At 39.0% G+C, this 17,905-nt stretch overlaps 1 protein-coding gene across 31 annotated transcripts in view; it reads right to left on the bottom strand.

Annotated features, from left to right (window-relative positions):
• LOC110394552 (poly(rC)-binding protein 3-like) overlaps positions 1-17,905 on the bottom strand; it is a 498,677-nt gene that overhangs the window by 159,368 nt on the left and 321,404 nt on the right. For 28 of the 31 annotated variants that reach the window (XM_021388493.1, XM_021388486.1, XM_021388487.1 and 25 more), the window contains one exon: positions 17,643-17,745. The gene's annotated coding sequence lies outside the window, so the exon portion shown is untranslated. Of the gene's footprint in view, positions 1-4,710; positions 4,790-17,642; positions 17,746-17,905 lie in introns of all 31 variants that reach the window. The other 3 variants (XM_021388476.1, XM_021388474.1, XM_021388481.1) reach the window with 1 other exon arrangement.

The raw sequence follows: 17,905 nt of genomic DNA, 5'->3' as shown, positions 1-17,905 counted from the left end.
TAAAATGTAATGCATGAAATAAATTTCAGTTTTTGTAACATTTTTCCTTCAAGTTATCTAAAAGTATTTTTATAAACAATTTTACCTTAATCTTAACTGTGTCACCGTAGGCTATAGCATTATAGTAATTACTCTGGGCATTTTTGGCCAAAGCAATGCAGGATTTTAATGCCACAAATGTGAAAGCTGTGTTGGTTCCATGATTGGAACCAACTGATCCAAAATCCACTGATTTTCCATCTATTCACAGCTTCCTTAAGAACTACCCCAGCACACAACAGGTATGGGGTTCAAACCTGCTTTGCCTGCATCATTGGGCATAATCACATTATGAGATGACACACGCATTTGTTTGGCTCCAAGGAAATGCTTAGAGAAGGCTGGTTAAGATGATGGCTTGGATGCCTTATTTAGAAGAAAAATTCTGAGTATCTAGTACATTAAGTTATTCATTAAAAACAAAATCTGTCATGTCTCTCTTCTCACTATTCTCTCTCCTCTCTATGAACTCTTTTTTTCTGTTGTTTTGTTCCCAGCTTCTGGATCCTTCTATCATTTCAAAGTTCCGTTCTACCAGTATGTTGATCTCTTTTCTTTTCTTTGCTACACTGATAATTGCTCTTTCTCCCGTTCCTCTTCACTCTTCCTGTCCTGTCTTCTATCCTACTTCTGTTTAACACTGCCATTCACTCCCAGCTTCTCGTTTTATGCCCAGCCAGCCTCCCTCTATTTAAGTTATTCCTTTTCTAGGAGCATACTTGCATTGGGAGGAAACGAACAGCTTTCACATTCTCCAGTACTTCATGTAAGGAAACTGCCATTATATAGGTTTCCAAATCCAGTCCACATCAATGCCCCATTCACCATGTGCCTTTGGAAGCAAGGGAACATCATTTATTTTGAATGCCCCCAGGCTACAGAGCTATTCTAGACCAGAACTAACTCTGTGAGTGGCACGCATGATGGTGCCTCCATGGTAAACAGTAAGTCTTGCTCTTCCCTGAATCTCTTTGAGACAGCTGGATGTGTAAAACAAGTTACACTGGGTCAAGCTTCACAAAAAAGTGTTTTTCCCCTCCTCTCCCAGTGTTAGGTTTGACTTTTAAATTATTAAAGCTACTGATCAGAGGTAGTACCACTGGGCAAGGCCTGGGGCTTCAGAATACAATGATATCACAGGCATGAAAGCATTTCTTTTCTGCCACAATAGAGCGATAGAACAGAACCTAAAATAACAAGAAGAAAATCTAGCGACGGGACATTAGATATTTCTCTTTGATTTTTCTTCTTCAGATGTAAAATTCTTTAAATAGGCCAGTGTGTAGGCAACCTCTTATTTAACTAGAATTATGGAAATGGTATCCACTCAGCATGGAAAGGTATTGAGTAGTAATGGTTATTTATTTCAACTGGCTTTTTCTTCCAATCGATAGGTATAACTCCCAGGTATTAGCTATAATCTATATATTTAAAAATAACAGCAATTACTGTTAAAAGATTGAATAGCTGCATATAATGGAAAACATACACATTAGGAGAGAGGAGTTATTCAAAGCATATGCATCCTGCAGTACAGAAAATCTATTACTACACACAAAATAACAAGCTACTTCATGTTTCCATTCAGAGCACTGGTATAGTCCATGACTGATTAACTAGAGCACAAGTAAAATCATGAATGTGATGTACCATCACTGATATTCCTACATTGTCTGTGTTTTGCTTAAAGAATCAGTCCAAGAGGAAGGTGGTTGGATGATGCTTACTTACATTTAGACATTATCCTTTATTTATGAAGTATTAGCCAATGCCACAGGGCCTGTACAAGAACAGTACTCTCTGTACCTCGTGCTTACTATTAGTTAGTTCATAGAATGACTTAGGTTGGAAGGGACCTTAAAGATCACTCACTTCTAGCCCACTGCCAGAAGCAGGGTTGGCAGCCACTGGATCAGGATGCCTGGGGCCAACATCCAGCCTGGCTTTGAGCACTTTCAGGGATGGGGCATCCACAGCTTCTCTGGGCAACCCATTCCAGTGCCTCACCACCCTCTGGGTAAAAAATTTCCTCCTAATACCTAATCTAAATCTCCCCTCTTTTAGTTTTAAACCATTCCCCCCGTCATATCACAATCAGTCAGTTTCCCTCCTGTTGATAAGCTCCCTACAAGTACTGGAAGGCAACAATGAGGCCTCCCTTCAGCCTTCTCTTCTCCAGGCTGAACAAGCTCAACTCCTCAACCTTTTTTCATAAGGGAGGTGCTCCAGCCCTCAGATTATCTTTGTGGCTTCCTCGGGACCCACTCCAACAGCTCCAAATCTTTCTTGTGTTGGAGACCCCAGACCCGGACACAGTTGACTGTAAAACTTTAGGTAATATCTGACACAGGAATTTAACGGAAATCAGGCCATCTGAATATGACCCTCTCCCTGAGGCCAACTACCTGGACAGGTTACATCCATATGTGTTTGGGTGTCTCATTTTCAGTATTTATGTGATTGATCAAACTCTGTGGGTGTTTCAGAAGGAACTTTCCTATGTTATGTCCATGCATATGTTGCGAGCATGCAACAAGCATGGAAAAACATAGGTGATTTATTTTGCTGTGCTCATGAATTCACAGAGCAAGAAGTTTGGGCCAGACATTCATATTATCCTTGAAAAGGCAGGTGAAGAACTTCACAGGATAATACAAGTACCTGTAGATTCAGGGGTTACAATGTATGGAACACAGCCATGAGCACTACAAGCCCTAAATTGGGTTGCAGCAATGCTGATCTGAACACCAGTACACAAGCAGGACTGAGCAGAAAGGACACTCATCCTCTAGCTTAGCTAATCAGGTTTCTCTACATAGAGCACAAGTCCATAAATCTCTGCACAGACAATATTCTCAGCAGGGAATTAAGTGGCTGACAAAAAGCTGAATGGAAACACCCCATGGGATAACCAGTGCATCTACACTGAGTTATACGTGGGCACAGCAGGGCAAAGGCAGCGTCATCTCCTGCCAGGGGCTGTATTAGCAACTGTGATGGAATTATTTTCTCCAGAAACGCTCATTAGATGTCCTATTTCAAAAGACACGTAAGCAAACAAATCTTTATGACATGAATATAGGGTGGGTTTTTCAATAGCATTTCATAATGCTAATTGCCCACTTTCCCAGAAGAAGAATAATAGTAGTATACAGAAATAAGTGATTTTCCTAAAGGTATAGCGATCATGCAGGATAGACACATCCAAATATAGACTAACTGCTTGGGGTGCTTCCTGGCCTAAATTGCAGCATCACATCTAATATCCTGGATGCAGAAGACAGTTAAAGGAGAGAAACAATGATCATAAAAAAAAATACTGAAATGACCATTCAATTCCTATTCTGTGGCAGAAATTGTGATGTTGGTTATTACTGGCCTTTCATCCTTCAGCAAATGTCTTTAAAATACCACTTCTAACTTGACTGATGTGCTTCTGAAATAGTTTCTTAAATCAGAATGCCTCCCTTACCAATGTACAATGGAGATCCCTTCAGAGTTTCTGTTTTTTGTATTAACCAGTTTTATTTCTCACTATTTTCTTTCTCAATGCTGTCTCTCCTGTGGTTAAGGCTTAGAAATGCTTCTTAGTGCACAAGGCTCCACATATATTTCCTCTCAGTGATTTTATTCACTGAGATACTCACTGATAGTATTTTATTTAAAAGTTCAGTGAGATTTATTAATTCTCATAATGGACTTCCATTCTGAAAACGTACATTTCTGCCCCTACTTTTTTTGTTAGTCCTACTAATAAAGGCTATTGTCATTTACTGGTAGGGAATTTAAACAGTTGTATTTTGATGATGATGATGATTCGCAGAAGAGAAAGTATTTTTTTTCTTTTTTCTGTGGCAGTGGTGCTGCAGTCCTTTTATGCTAAGGACATTAGAAGGCAAATAATCAACTTGGATATTGCAACAACAGATTTTTTATTCTGGAGGATAGAAAGAGATTAATTAGTCCCATGCAACACTCGGGTTTCTCCTCAGCTGCACAGGCTGTGCTGTCTCCTCCATGTACATAACTTTTCTTCTGAAGGAATCATCAGGGATTCCCTAATAAATTACCAAACTAAATTCCTTGGGCCTTTCCATAGCTGGGATTATGGAGCATTAGTTATCTACCGCCAGATTAAGCTCTGTGAGCTGCTGAGGGCATCTTCTAATCAACTCTTATCTTCCTAACTGGTTGACTTAAGAGACTGTGCTGTACTCCAAAGCGAACTTCTGTCTTCTGCATAGCAAAGGTTTGACAAATCCTCATTGATTTCTATTTACTTAAATAAAGTAACAATCAATTAACTTGAAGGAAAAAGAAACAAAACAATGTGCTACAGCCACTACTACTGCCTTCTCTAGAGGGGAAAGTGTTTAAGACTCAGGGAATAGCCAGCATCCATTTTATATGCAACAGTTGCTTTTGCACACTGGTTTGATAACATTACTTCTCCCTGTTTTCCTTGCTCTGCCTGTAGCTGTGCCTGCGGACACACTAAAATGCATGAGGCAAAACCATTCAGTTTATTTTAAGTGGTTCAAACTGAGGGTCTGAGCTGGCTTGGCTGAGTTTGCAAGATTCAGGCTAAGGAGCAAGGGGAGGCAAACCCACAGGGGCAGCGCTTCTAGCTGAGGGGTGGTAATGGCAGTAGAAAGCAGGAATATCACTAACCAGAACAGCTGGATCCTAGAAGGTGCCATCCTGCTGTAGCTGTAAAACTTCTGCCTCAATGGTCATGGTGTGGGAAAAGCTAACAACAAAACAGGGATATGACAGGGAAAATTTTTGTAAATGTCTTCAAAAAAGTTAAAATATGTTACTTCTATCAATTTGTTATATACTATCCTTTGATTAAAAAAATTGCCGCTCATAAACAACCAAACTCTTGTAAGTATAGAAAGCAAACATTTCTTATACCTATATAATCCTCAAATAAACAAACTACATTTTTTTTTTCTGTGGTGTAAGTTCATCAACTTAGACATTTTCCTAGCTTTCGGCCTTAAAAACCCTTCTAACATCAAAAGCTAAATCTATCCCTGAATGTTGTTCCTGTACTGGCATAAGTTTTCAGCAAAGACTTAGACGAGAGTAAACAATATTATTAGTACTTAACCATAAGCATCTCTATGTACCATTTATAAGTTAAAGTGTCAAGTCAATAACATGTCTTAAAATCCAGTGATTGTTTGATGGATAGTTTTTTCCAGCCTCCAAGCCAACTGAAGCGGTTCCCTTCCCTCAGATGCATGCTCAGTTCTAGTACTTAAGGGGCTACTCCACAAAGCAGATGAACACTTCTACCTGCTTTATAAAGGACCTTGAGAGAAAAAAGAAAGGAGATGGGTAGCTTTCCATGGTGACTGAACCAGTTCATTGTTCAGTACAGAAAAACCTGTACCAGCACAATGTGATGAAAAGGAGCAGAGACAGGTGAAAGGTTGTGTGCAGCTACCTATGATCATCTTGTGCCACCAAGAACAATACCCATGGAAGTCTAAATTGGTGTCAAGCACAAGTCTTGCACCCCGCTCAGAACTGTCACAGAATCATTAAGGCTGGAAAAGACCTCTAAGATCATTTAGTCCAACCGTCAAACCATCAACAACGTGCCCACTAACCATGTTCCTCGGTGCCAACTACCAACTAGAATGGATTAATTTGCATTAATACTAATATATCTATATTTAACAGTTAATTAGTAAACATAATAATTAAACACTAATAATATAATCCTTAATCTAATAGTCATTTAAAACTTTAATCAAGTAAAACGAATACTCATGTATATAGAATGTATTTTTACACCTTTAGAGAACTTTATCTAAAAATACAACAGGAATTCTTACGCAAAGAAGCAGACTCTTATGATTCAGTACAGCCCGCCTGTTGAATTATTGAAGTATATCAGAGTATCACCCAGAAGACTTCTCAAGATTACTCATGCAAGATATCAACCTGCTGTGCACACACACAAACATGCAGTGTCAGACATGTTAACCTAACACTGACTTAAAGCTGTTTTATCTTCTGGACTTCACATTGAGAGCTCTCTCCCCCTGCTCAATGCTACACCAGAGCTCAGAGCAGAAGGATCAGTCACGGTGCTCCTAGATTCATCTAGATTGCACCACAACATGGATTTACATGTTAAAAGTGCATCACACCACTTTGCAAGTCGTGTGTGGCATATTAGGACATAGGGGAGTGGAGAGGAACTGAGAGAGATCACCCCCAAATGCCAGCCCCCACAAAGGAGATGCTGTGTTGTCAGAAATGAGGCTCTGGAGGAGGGTCAGTCACCCCATCAGCATAGCCTGTGCTGCAGGGGCAGTGATTGTGGCTGTAAAGTTTTAACTGTGATCATTTAAAGACACCCATGTCAGACATAAACAAGGTTCTACATGCTTAAAAATTGCCTGCTTCTTCCAACTACACTGGTCAGCACAATAAAAGATGATGCTCCTCGCCTGCAAACACTCTTCTCTTATTTTCCATTCATTTATAATTAAAGACATCAGTTTGAAGCAAAGAAAAAAAAAATTCGCATCCAAAAAGAAAAATCACGCACAAACTAAATCAAAACAGGGAACTGTATGCCTCTTCCAACAGATATGAATGTGAAAAAGCTACAAACTGTAATTAAAGTTGCACCTCTTATTATTTTCCAGAGCAAAAAACAAATTAGCAGAGTGGCTGCAATTAATTCTTTAAGCAAAGCTGCAGGATGGGATCTCTGAGTCCCACTTTTAATCAGAAAAACATTAAATTCTGGAAGGATTAAAGCTATAGAAAGTTGCTGTTACATTGTACACCTAGCTTTACTTTACACATAAGTGATGGGGAGCACAGGTGCAACAGACTGAAATGCTGTTTTTCATCACTCGACAGGCAGCATTTAAGAACAGTGCAAAAAAGGGATGCATTCCAGCCAACGGCAGAAGAGCTGCTGTATTCATTTTAGAGATTGATATGACATTTGGACAAAGATTTTAACAACAGAAATGATAACACTGATCTTAGCAGGCACTATTATCTATGAGAAAACATTGTGAAAGCCTTTCTGGCTATTATTTTATGAAACAGTAGTTTAACAAAGAAGTTTCACACTTGATCGTTTTGTTCCAAGTATCTAATGAAAAGCAAAGCTCTAGAAGATCTCTCTCATCATCCTTCTGGACTCCGATTTCTCATGCAGACTGAGGATATTTAGGTTTTAATATTAAATAATTTACTCACAGTGCTCTCGTGCTATTTTTCCTCCTTTGCAAAAAGGTATTTTTTGATACATGGCTGAAGAGCCAATCCACAAAATTGTCTTCTGAGCACAACAGCTGAATGCAACACACAGCCACGGAATTATTCCTCTCGATATACACACAGGAATGAATTGGTAACACTCTGCATATTGTTCTGAGCATAATGGGAAATGCCATCCAAGCCGGGAAGGGTGTAAAACTCTTTTTTCTGATTGGCTGCTCATCCCAAACTGCCTGGCAAAGGTTTGAAATATGCAATGCAGGGAAGTGATATTCTGTGGCATTCATTCAATTTACCTGCACTGCACTCCAGGGAGCCATGCTATTAAACAACAGCTCCAGTGGGTCAATAAAGTTAACTTAATTAAATTGCTTTCCCTCCCACTTCTCCAACGAGCAAGATTTAGGGCACAGGGACACAGCACTGCTTATAAATAAAAGGATGATTTAGCTAATCATTTGATGAAGAAAGACATATTTTTGTCAATAATTCTATGCACAAAGCGGAAAACTACTTTTAATTAAAAATAATCATGCAGGACAAGGGAAGAGACAATGCCTACTAATGAATAGCCATTAATATACACCTCAAGCCGTGCCAATTAAATCCACTACTTAAAAGTTAAAACCTAACGACTGCAGTTTTTGCTCCATGAAACTGAAAGAACAATGGTTTAAGTGCAACATTATAAAACATATCATCATTGTTACAAGCATAATGAATATACATTCATAGTTTTCTGGGAACTGATCCAGTCTCTGGTCATTTTGCTACATCCACTCTCACTTTCGAGAGTCATCTTTTGGGTCTCTCTAGTCTGTTCTTTTCTATGCCGGTACACAACAAATATCACTAATAACTAAGGCTAACAAACGTGAAAGCTGAGGCAATATTTACAGATAATTTGCAACCTCATCACACATTCAAACGCTCATTCTGAAACCCCTGAGGCCGCTTATCTATTTGATGCTGGATGTTTCGAAAAGCTACGGTTAAAACTGGGGTAGCTGTTTCCCAAATTGATATTTAGGTATTCTTACTCATTTTTCCTTTGGAACTCCACTGTTTGCTCATGCAGAATACAGACATGGGCTTTGGCAGGGATTGTGCTGATATTGCGTGTGCACCCTCTGCTCTGTCCCATAAGTGTTCCCAGCTTTGTCCCACATTTCACTTTGCACATGCTGAGCAAAAGCATCCTAAGCATCAGCAGCTAGATCCTTTAAAGATTTCTTTTTGCACTGTTTATAGTCTATCCCCACTGAGCTTTTGTCTGCAAGTAGATGGGGAATTCTGTGCATCTTTGCCTTCAGGATCTTTCCTGTTTCCTATGGAAGTCTTGGAGCCGGTCAGAGCTCCTACAAGCAAGCAAAGAGAAAGGGACACTTGTAAAGGCACATAGGCAAAGTTTAATTTAGGAAGTATGGAAATACATCAGGCAGAAAAACATCCCTTAGTGCTCTCACAGCCAGTTTTGACACTATAGGCAGTCTCATCATCCTGGTCTGTCATGGGGTCTGGGGCTGTCTTTTCCTCATCCTGTTCAAGTCTTCTAGTTTTCAGTCCACTGCTCTTTGTTCCACTCAGACCCCATCTATCCAGTTGAAGTGGAAGGTCTGATCTCAAGCCAATGAAATCACAGGGCTCAGTAGCCTTACAATAGAGTCCTTTCTCTGATTTTCATATGAGTTATTTTGCCTCCTACTTCTTCACAACACAGGCTGGAATGGCAGAAGCTTTCCTGCACTTCCTTACAGACAGAACAGCATTAGTCATACAGAGTCAAACATCACTCTGTAACAACTCCCACTGAATACCATAAGACAAAACTAAGATTAAACATATTATTTATTGTGATGATGAGCGTCAGGCTTCAGTTGGTAAGAGCAGCCCTTTGACTACTGGATATTGAAGGATGTGTTACTTCATCAACTCCTTGACAAATTGAGAGTCCACAAAGTGAAAAATGCATATATAAACTTAAAAATTAAAAACTACACTGAGAAATCCAATATAAAACTCCACCTGTCTGGAGGAGCTATCTGTCAAGGAGACTGCATTTGTTCAAATTAACAGCACAATGCAATGGAATGTCTGATGAGGAGGTGGAGCAGCACCAGGAGGTCTGGTGTGACCATCCTCCCCTTTCCCTGCACAGTTTGTGCAGCACCCAGGGGTGATGTACTTGACCTCCAGGAGTGTGTGTTTGGGGGGGTGGAGGGCAAAACTTTGCTGCTCCCTGTGCACCTTCCTGCTGATAGAGCTCAGCCTCAGAGAAAGAGAGCTCTATTCACAGCATCCAGAAGTGCCAGGAGGGAGAGGGAGGACTCTGTTGTAGGACAACAGTGACCTTTTGGCTAGGACTGCATACGTTGTTTGAGACCTTTATGGGTGTAAAATGGAGAAGAAACGGGAAGATTCTATTATAAAACAAATAGCATTGAAATGGAAGTTTTTTTCTTTTTTTTTTCTCTTTAACTTCCTGTAGCAGCATAAAAGAATTCAGTATGACAGTTACTATATTTACATATTCTCTTTTTCTTTTTTTCTGACTCAACTCCCTAAGCCTGATGAAGTTGATAAGCCAGGAGAGAAATGGTCCGCACTTTTATTGCAATACATAAACTCAGGAAATAGTAGGATAACTTCAACCATTTGCAAAATAATAAACAAAAGAGCCACCAGGAACAGTTTACTTATGATAATTAAATGGCTTGGTTTTTTCCTAATGAACCATACTTCTGGTTCTTTGCCCATGTGTACCCTGACAAGACAGGCAAAGAATGTGTCTGTATCTGCCTAATAAGTGTTGTTAACTTTTAGCTGCTTATTGACACTACAATACAAAAATAATATTCGTGTAGAGCTACATAAGACTTTGTTTAGCCAAATCTGCTCTTCAGCTAGACAATATTTGCCATGTCATAACAGAATGTGGGAATTACATATTGGCACTCCTCCTTAAAAAGTCATAAAACACTTGCTCTCTACCCCAAATTCCTTGGTCTGTCAGGAATGTGCAGCCCTTTGCCACAGCCATACACCAAAGGCAGGGCCACAGGGAGTTGGCTGCTGGAGGCAGGGTGTCATAGACACACCACGACCCCAAGGATCTCAGCTGCAGCAGCGTGGGTTTCTTCCATTTTTATTTTGTAGGTGACGCAGCATTAACCTACTCCGCAAGAGATATGCAGCGGCCCTACAGGGGAGGAGAGGAGATGTTGGGGCAGAAGCCTGGGTGCTGTAAGGAGCAGAGCTCATTCCCGTCACCTGCAGAAACAAGAACAGAAGTTCACAATGATCCTTTCTACCTTTGTAAACTTAACCAGAGCTCCTAAATCAGGAAAACAGTTGCCTTCAGCTGACACTGAAGAGAAACAAACACCTCTGAAAGCCCACTCAGACCTTGAGTGGACCAGAGTGACCAGTCTTGCCCAACCATTACTCTGTACTAACTGGAAGAGGAGCCTGAGGTGATGCTCTCTCTTAGCTTAGGTACTTCAGTTATGTACTAGAAGTTAGAAAGATAGAGATCTATGGGATCTTTGAGCACTGGAGGAGAGACTGTGAGGTTGAGGGCAGTGATTACAGCACCTGCCCTCCCATCTCCTTCGTGTCACTGCACACACTCTCTGCAAATGCTCCCTGTACAGCACTGTGGCTAACACAGTTACGCTTGCTTGATGAGGACTGCTTCCACAGTCATGTTTCTGTGGAGAACGGCAGGGCTGTGGTGTGGCCTACACATGACTGCAGGGCAGATGGTGACACTCATGGGTTAACCACTGAGTGCCAGCAGCACAGCTGGGCAATTTCCATGCCGACACCACGTCTAAGAGAAAAGAAACCCTTCAAATGCAACATTAGCATACCTGAGCTGGACAGAATTTCTGCCTTTTTATGTCATGGGCAATTGGTATTTCTCATCTGCTTGGAGGCTCCCTAAAACTGAATCTCTCATTTAGCTGTCCCCTCTGCTGTCCCCAGAGCCAGGCTACAGCGACCCTTCATTTCTGTTCATGCATGTATCTGCAAAACTCTGAATTGGCAAAGACAGGTGTCACAGGTGCTCAGCATCTCTCGTGGCCAAGGTCTTTATTTGCTATACCTGTCAGCTCAGTCAACTACCATTCTGTCAGACTGTGTGCAAGTACACTTCAGCCAATATCAAAATAGCATCTATTTGTTCAGCAGTGTTCCACACTGAGTAACTGCTATGCTGTAGAGGATTGTGATCAGTGCCATTTGTCTACATAACTGCATTCGTTACCAGACGATTGTTGGGTCAAATGTTTTTTATTTAGAGTCTATCTAAATTCATCTGAATTTTCCTGTGCCTTTTCCCATAGCAGAGGTTATAATGCCATTTAGCTTCATCCTGCAGAAAGTCTGCTAGAAAGTTGTGAAAGATAGCTGAAAGTAAATCCATTACACTTGATTGAACAGAATTTAACATTAAGGAACTGGAGAGGCACCCGACACTCAAAATTCACTTTTACGAAGTGAAACAGGGGCCACATACATATTTTGCTTCCTTTTTCTTCATATCATATAAATTGTATTTCTAAGAAAATACACTGAATTCTGCTAATAGTATGCATGGAATTACATATAAGAAAGACTAAAGTTAGCTTTTGATTAGCTCTTTATTAACAGCACTACCAAAGAGGGTTCCAATACAGACGCTTGGTTGCCACCTTGAATTTAAAAACTGAGACAAAAATATTTACTTCATATGGTCTTGTCCTGAAATTCATTAAATGAGATAATTTTTTTCCTTATGATAATAATCCTGGTTATTTTCACAAAGATAGTACATAATATTTTGCCTTTCTTATGCCTGTTAGAATAAACTAGTCAACATCTATGTGTAACACGTTTGTTGTCTTAGACAAAATACTATTTCAATTATTTATTGCCTCAAGTGTTTGCAAATATTCATGCAAAGTAGAGCTGTTTGCTTAAATTTCTGTTGTCTTGTAGGCAGCCTGGGTAGATATTGATGTACTGCTTTTTAATACAAGAATAGATCTGTTCTTCCCCTATTTTTTGTCTTTTATTTTAAACTAGACTCTTTTTTTTTTTTCAGATTAAATACATGTTTTAAAATAGGATTATTTAAAATTAAATAGATTTTTTAAACAATATAGTGTCAAACTCCCATAAATTGATTTACATTAAATAACATGCAGTATTCCAGTATTATGTATCTGTTGGCAGTGATTTACAGAACGATTTACAGTCAAGTCACTGAGCTGGGAGAGTTTGAGTGACTGAGAAGACAGCCTCCGACTAAGTGTCAAGCTCAAGTTTGATAGCTGTAGTTTCCCCTGTAGTTGCAGAGAAGATATTTTCTTCACTTTATTCAGGCTAGTTCTGCTCAATAGCTAGTCTATGCAAAGCTACCTCTTGAGAGACGATGAAAGCAGAAAAGCTTATTTGCCAGTGCAGTTAAAACTTCTTAGCAGAGGGTGACATCTACTCATTTTAAAACCTTGCATGACATAGTCAACAGAAAAACTCATATGTTCTCTTTACTCAGTACAAAGAATGGTTATTTTGACTAACATATTAGCTTAATATAAGAAATAAATAAAACAAACATACATGTAGTAAATTTGAAATGTCATTAATTGGTTTCTAATACAGCAAAAGCAGGAGCTTTTATATAACTGCCTAAATATCACGTAGTATAGCTCCAACTTTCCAAACAGAAGTAGCAAATGCAAAGTAATAGTCAAAAAAATTGCATATATGATATTCTCACAACAGTGATGCAGAGATCGAGGACTTATCCCCCATTGCTGTTTTGACTGTGGGAAGTACGTTGCCAATCAACAACACTGTAACCAAGGAGAATACAAAGTTAAAGGAAATTAACCACTCTCACTAGGCTCATAATGGACTTCCCAGTCTAGATTATCAAATAAGTGAGGTCACTCACTGCATTATTTACTGCTATACTGTGGCAGAAAATCAAACCACTTCAATGATACCAGCTGAGAGAAACCAGCGCTTTTCCAGGGAACTAATTAAAAAGTAAACATGCAAAAGAAAGACCAGGTGATGATTTCTATTATGTTTGTTTCTTGTTTTTCACCATGACAGGGCCATCAAATTGTATCTCAGAGGCTTTTTAAAAAGCCAAAGCAGACAGAGCTCTTCCAATGTGTTGCAGACATCAGTGTACTAACAATTTCTGTGGCCCCCTTCTGACCCTCTCTGATTGCCAACACTCTTTTCTTAAAGCAAGGACACCAGAACACAGTATTCTAGTACCACTCTGAAGCCAAGCTCCCAAACAAAGCAACAACCTCCCTTCTATGCAGTCCATTTTCTCACTCAGGTTACTTATTTCCTACAATTCATGATTTTTTTTTCCCACTCAAAGGTTAGGAACTCTTTAGAACACACCTTCCCTTTCTCCCAATGGAGTTTGTATTCTTTAGCCTTAAATTCAGTATTTCACTTCATATAGCTGGCCCGAGGTTACCAAGCAACCCAGATTGCTTGCTACAGCAAGGGGCCTGGACTCTGTATCATCTGCAAATTTCATTGACAGAGATATTCTGTCTGACGTCTGAAAAACACTGAAAATGCGTACGTGAACACTGTTGAAACCCACTGCAAATGCCCTCCCTCACTTACGACCCCTCATGCCAATTATTTTCTGTGATAAACTAGTTTAGTTGGTGCTCGATTGACAGTGTGTAGGGTTTTTTGTTTTTTTTTTTTTAATCCGAACTTTATGTAGATCAAAGTATACTCTAACGAATACTTTGCCTGGGAATACCGTAGGGTCAAGGCAGTTGAAAGGTGCTATAATCAGAGGTGAGGGACTTGAGTTAAAATACTCCTCAGAAGAGGAAATAAGAAATTATTCCTTAGTAGAGGGAATTAACCCTGGACCAAAGAGATCACTGCTACAGTTCTGCTCTACAAAATCTGACTATCACTATTTCTACCTGTGCTCTGAACTGGCCTGTCCTCCCTCTGTTGATTTTCTTAGAATCATAGAATTAGCTAGGTTGGAAAAGACCTACAAGATCACCTAGTCCAACCATTTTGCAACATCTGACTCAAAACACAGGGTTCTTTCTTGGTTAACGTAGATCAATTTATGTAAACCCAAATAGAGCCTCTTCCCCTTGCCCTCCCATTTCAAAATGAAAACCTCCTCTTTCTCCTTCCAGATTGACTCTCTATTTAATGTTTTTTTCTAAGGTTGTTGAGATGATAACTCAGTTTTGCTAACAGTGCTAATATGCATGGTGCCACATACAGATTTAGTAACTCAGATATTAGAATTGGATTAATAACGTGGCAAACACTCTCAGCTTCCTTATGGTTTGCTTTTTGTGGTAAACAAGACAGAGCTCCAAAGTTGCATCTTAGGGACAAATAGAAGCAGAAATTAAAGCAGTGGTCTCTAGCCTGTCTTTCCTTCTAGTAAAATACAAGTGAGCGTTCAGTCAAGTAAATATGGAAACTTATACTCCTACACACAGATGGAAAAGCAAACCACATAAAACTACAGAAAATCAGAAGAGAGGTTACTCAGTAATAAATGAGGTATTTGGCACTTCTACTTTATGGGAAGAGAGAAATGTAAATGTAAATTACGGCACTGTGTTCCTTTCAGGTCTCAAATAAAGACAGGAAAGTTTTACTACATGCTTATAGCCAAAACAGCTGAAAAGCAAGCAAGCCAGCAAAAAAGACAGAAACTGATTTTGCAATTGTAAAACTATTGGAAACTGAGAAAAATCCTACCATGTCATCTGCTTGTATAGAATGTGAAATGTCAGGTTTGTAATCTACAGCTTATATGCCTTAGATGTGATTTCATTACTCAAAGTTTCTTATTCCTATATTTTCACTACTTTATGTAAATAGTTATAAAATAGTGCATATTCTTTACATCACTTTTTTTCCTCTTTTATATGAAATAATACACTAAACATCTTTTATTCTAGAGACTGTAGGCAGTTAAATTTACTTAATTATGATACATGAGGTAATTAATCTATTCTCTTCATCGTTACTTCAGAAGAATGCAGAGGCAAGAAGTGATAATGTCCTACAATTTCATTGCCTATCATGTGCAGGATGATCAAAAATGATTGTCAAGGCTGAGTGAGAATGTAACCAGGCATTCAGTTTCATAAAATCCACTGGGTACACTGAAGAGGAATATATTGCAACAAGAAGTAAATAACATAATATTTACAAGTAGCTATATGAAACCACAGAGAAAGATGGAGGAGTGTGGTAGTGATATGAGACTCTTCATTGCTATTTTGGAGAAGCAGTCTCTGGGAACGGATTTCTATATATACACACATATATATTTAATATTATAAATATCTACATATAAGGTCCCCTGCTTAAGAAGCTAGGATGATTGGACTCCATTACTTAGAAATATTTTTGTGTTTTAAGATGTAACTTCTTAGAGACCTTACTCTTTAGGAGCAAGAAAACTTTAAGAAGTTCTGTGGTTTTCCCTCAACAAATCCTGAACAGAAAGCAGTTTTGCCTTCTGCCCCTCTTAATAAACAGTAAGGATACTCTTCTTCCCTCCTCTAGAGTAAGTTGTTTTTCTTCTCAATCTGACTAGACCTCTTCTCTTACTACAGAGGCTATCCTCAGATATTATTGTTCCCAGCACTCTCCAAATGTTTCCAGTTCCTCTTCCCTAAGTTTACTTGGACTTCCGAACTTCTATAAAAGCTCCACAATTTTTGAGAGATACCATCGTGATATTTATCTCAGAGTTTTCATCTTGGACTTTGCTTAGATTGAGTAACTCGTAGGTTACTTTGAAAGGCTTCAACAATTTTGAAAAAAGGATTTCCTTTTGTTCCATTGGAATTGAAGTTAGGGATCAGAGCAGCTCCTCTTCCCATTTCCCTCCGTAGTCACAAGACAGTCCAGGAAATCTAACAATAATGGGAGAACTAATTTCAAAGACCCTTTTCAAGGTTTCAGTTTCTCACTTTACATAGCGTAGCACGTTATGATGTATCAAGTCTCCACAGCCATGAGAAGTTTTAAGGGCAGGTATAAGTTTAGGAGAATGCAAAGGAAAATGAGAAAGACAATGTGGAGCAGGGAGGAGAAAGCAGGTCTGGTATTGCTGCAATATAGCTAATAGCAATATTACGTAAACAAGTTAAGTTTTGGTTTTTTTGTTTGTTTGTTTTTCTGGTATAACCTAGATAGACTGCACTGAATACGGTACTGATTTTAGTCAAGTGTTAGCAAGTTTATGATGTATAGAATCAAAGAATTATTACGGTTGAAAAAGACCACCAAGATCACCTAGTCCAACCATCAACCCATTCCCACCATGCCCACTAACCATGTCCCTCAGTGCCACATCCACACATTACTTGAACACCTCTAGGGATGGTGATGCCATCACCTCCCTGGACAGCCTGTACCAATGTATTATCACTTTTTCTGAGAAGAAATTTTTCCTAATATCCAACATGAATCTCCCTTGGTACAACTTGAACATCCTATCAGATGTAGTACAAGTCTGAGACTAAGATGTTTAACTTTTCAAAAGACCAAGACATGCAGAGAGAGTAGGGGAGATTAAATGGGCAAAGAGGGCTTCCAACCACAGTTATTGTCAGAAATACACGCAATTGGTTGGATCTGAAAATGATGCACTGGAATCTTAATGTTCAGTATCAAAGATCTCAGCATCTTGCACAGCAAGGAGTCACAGAAGAAACGACTACGGAACTTTAGGTGAAGAAAGTCAAGTGCCAACTTGTATTTTAAGGTTTAGAAGAGGTTACTGTTGCTGTGTTCTTCATATGTTGTATGTTTCTGCTCTTAAAATGTATAGAGTTCGCCCAATTTTTTATGATCTAAACTAGCAGTACAATTTGGTGCAATGGAAAATTATATGCAAGAACTGCCTTTGGTATCTATTCAAACTCCAGCAAACTTTAGGGTCTCATTTGGCAAAATGAATAACATTTGTATGCTCCCTAGATGAAGAACACAATTGCAAAAGGATAAGCATTTCCTGACACTGATGCCACAGTTCTATTCCCAGAAATGAGGATTTAACCATGTTCTACTATGATGAGAAAGTGCTAAAACACCCAGAGGTATGTCTACAGTACTGCTGGCGCAACAAGTTGGAATAATAAGGTGATCCAGAATTTCATTTCAACAATATCTGTATATTTATACTGATAGATTTCATTCAAACTTTCACACCACACAATTCACACTCATTCACTTGGCACAGTGAAAATGAGCATGGTCATTCATATAATAAACACAGAGATGAAATACAAAACTTGAAATGTTGAACTTACTTGTCAGAAGACCAGTGATATTTCAAAAAACTTGCTGTTGTTGGTCAGTTTTTGCAGTCCCTCTGTGATCTCAAGGAAGAAATCTAAAGATGTTGAGTATGTTCTGAAAAGAAGAATAATCAAGGACCTAATTAGTAATTATTTCAGTTGTCAAATACCATAACAAAACTTCTCTAAAAAATGTACTTTTTTTTTTTTAATGGGGTTCTTCACCCATAAAATAATCTTTGATCCTATCACTGAATCTGCAGAGTTTATGGACT

Source organism: Numida meleagris, chromosome 2 (assembly GCF_002078875.1).
Source record: "Numida meleagris isolate 19003 breed g44 Domestic line chromosome 2, NumMel1.0, whole genome shotgun sequence".
Taxonomy (NCBI): Eukaryota; Metazoa; Chordata; class Aves; order Galliformes; family Numididae; genus Numida; species Numida meleagris.
The sequence above is the reverse complement of the archived record's forward strand: the minus strand, read 5'-3'. Positions and strand labels throughout refer to the sequence as shown.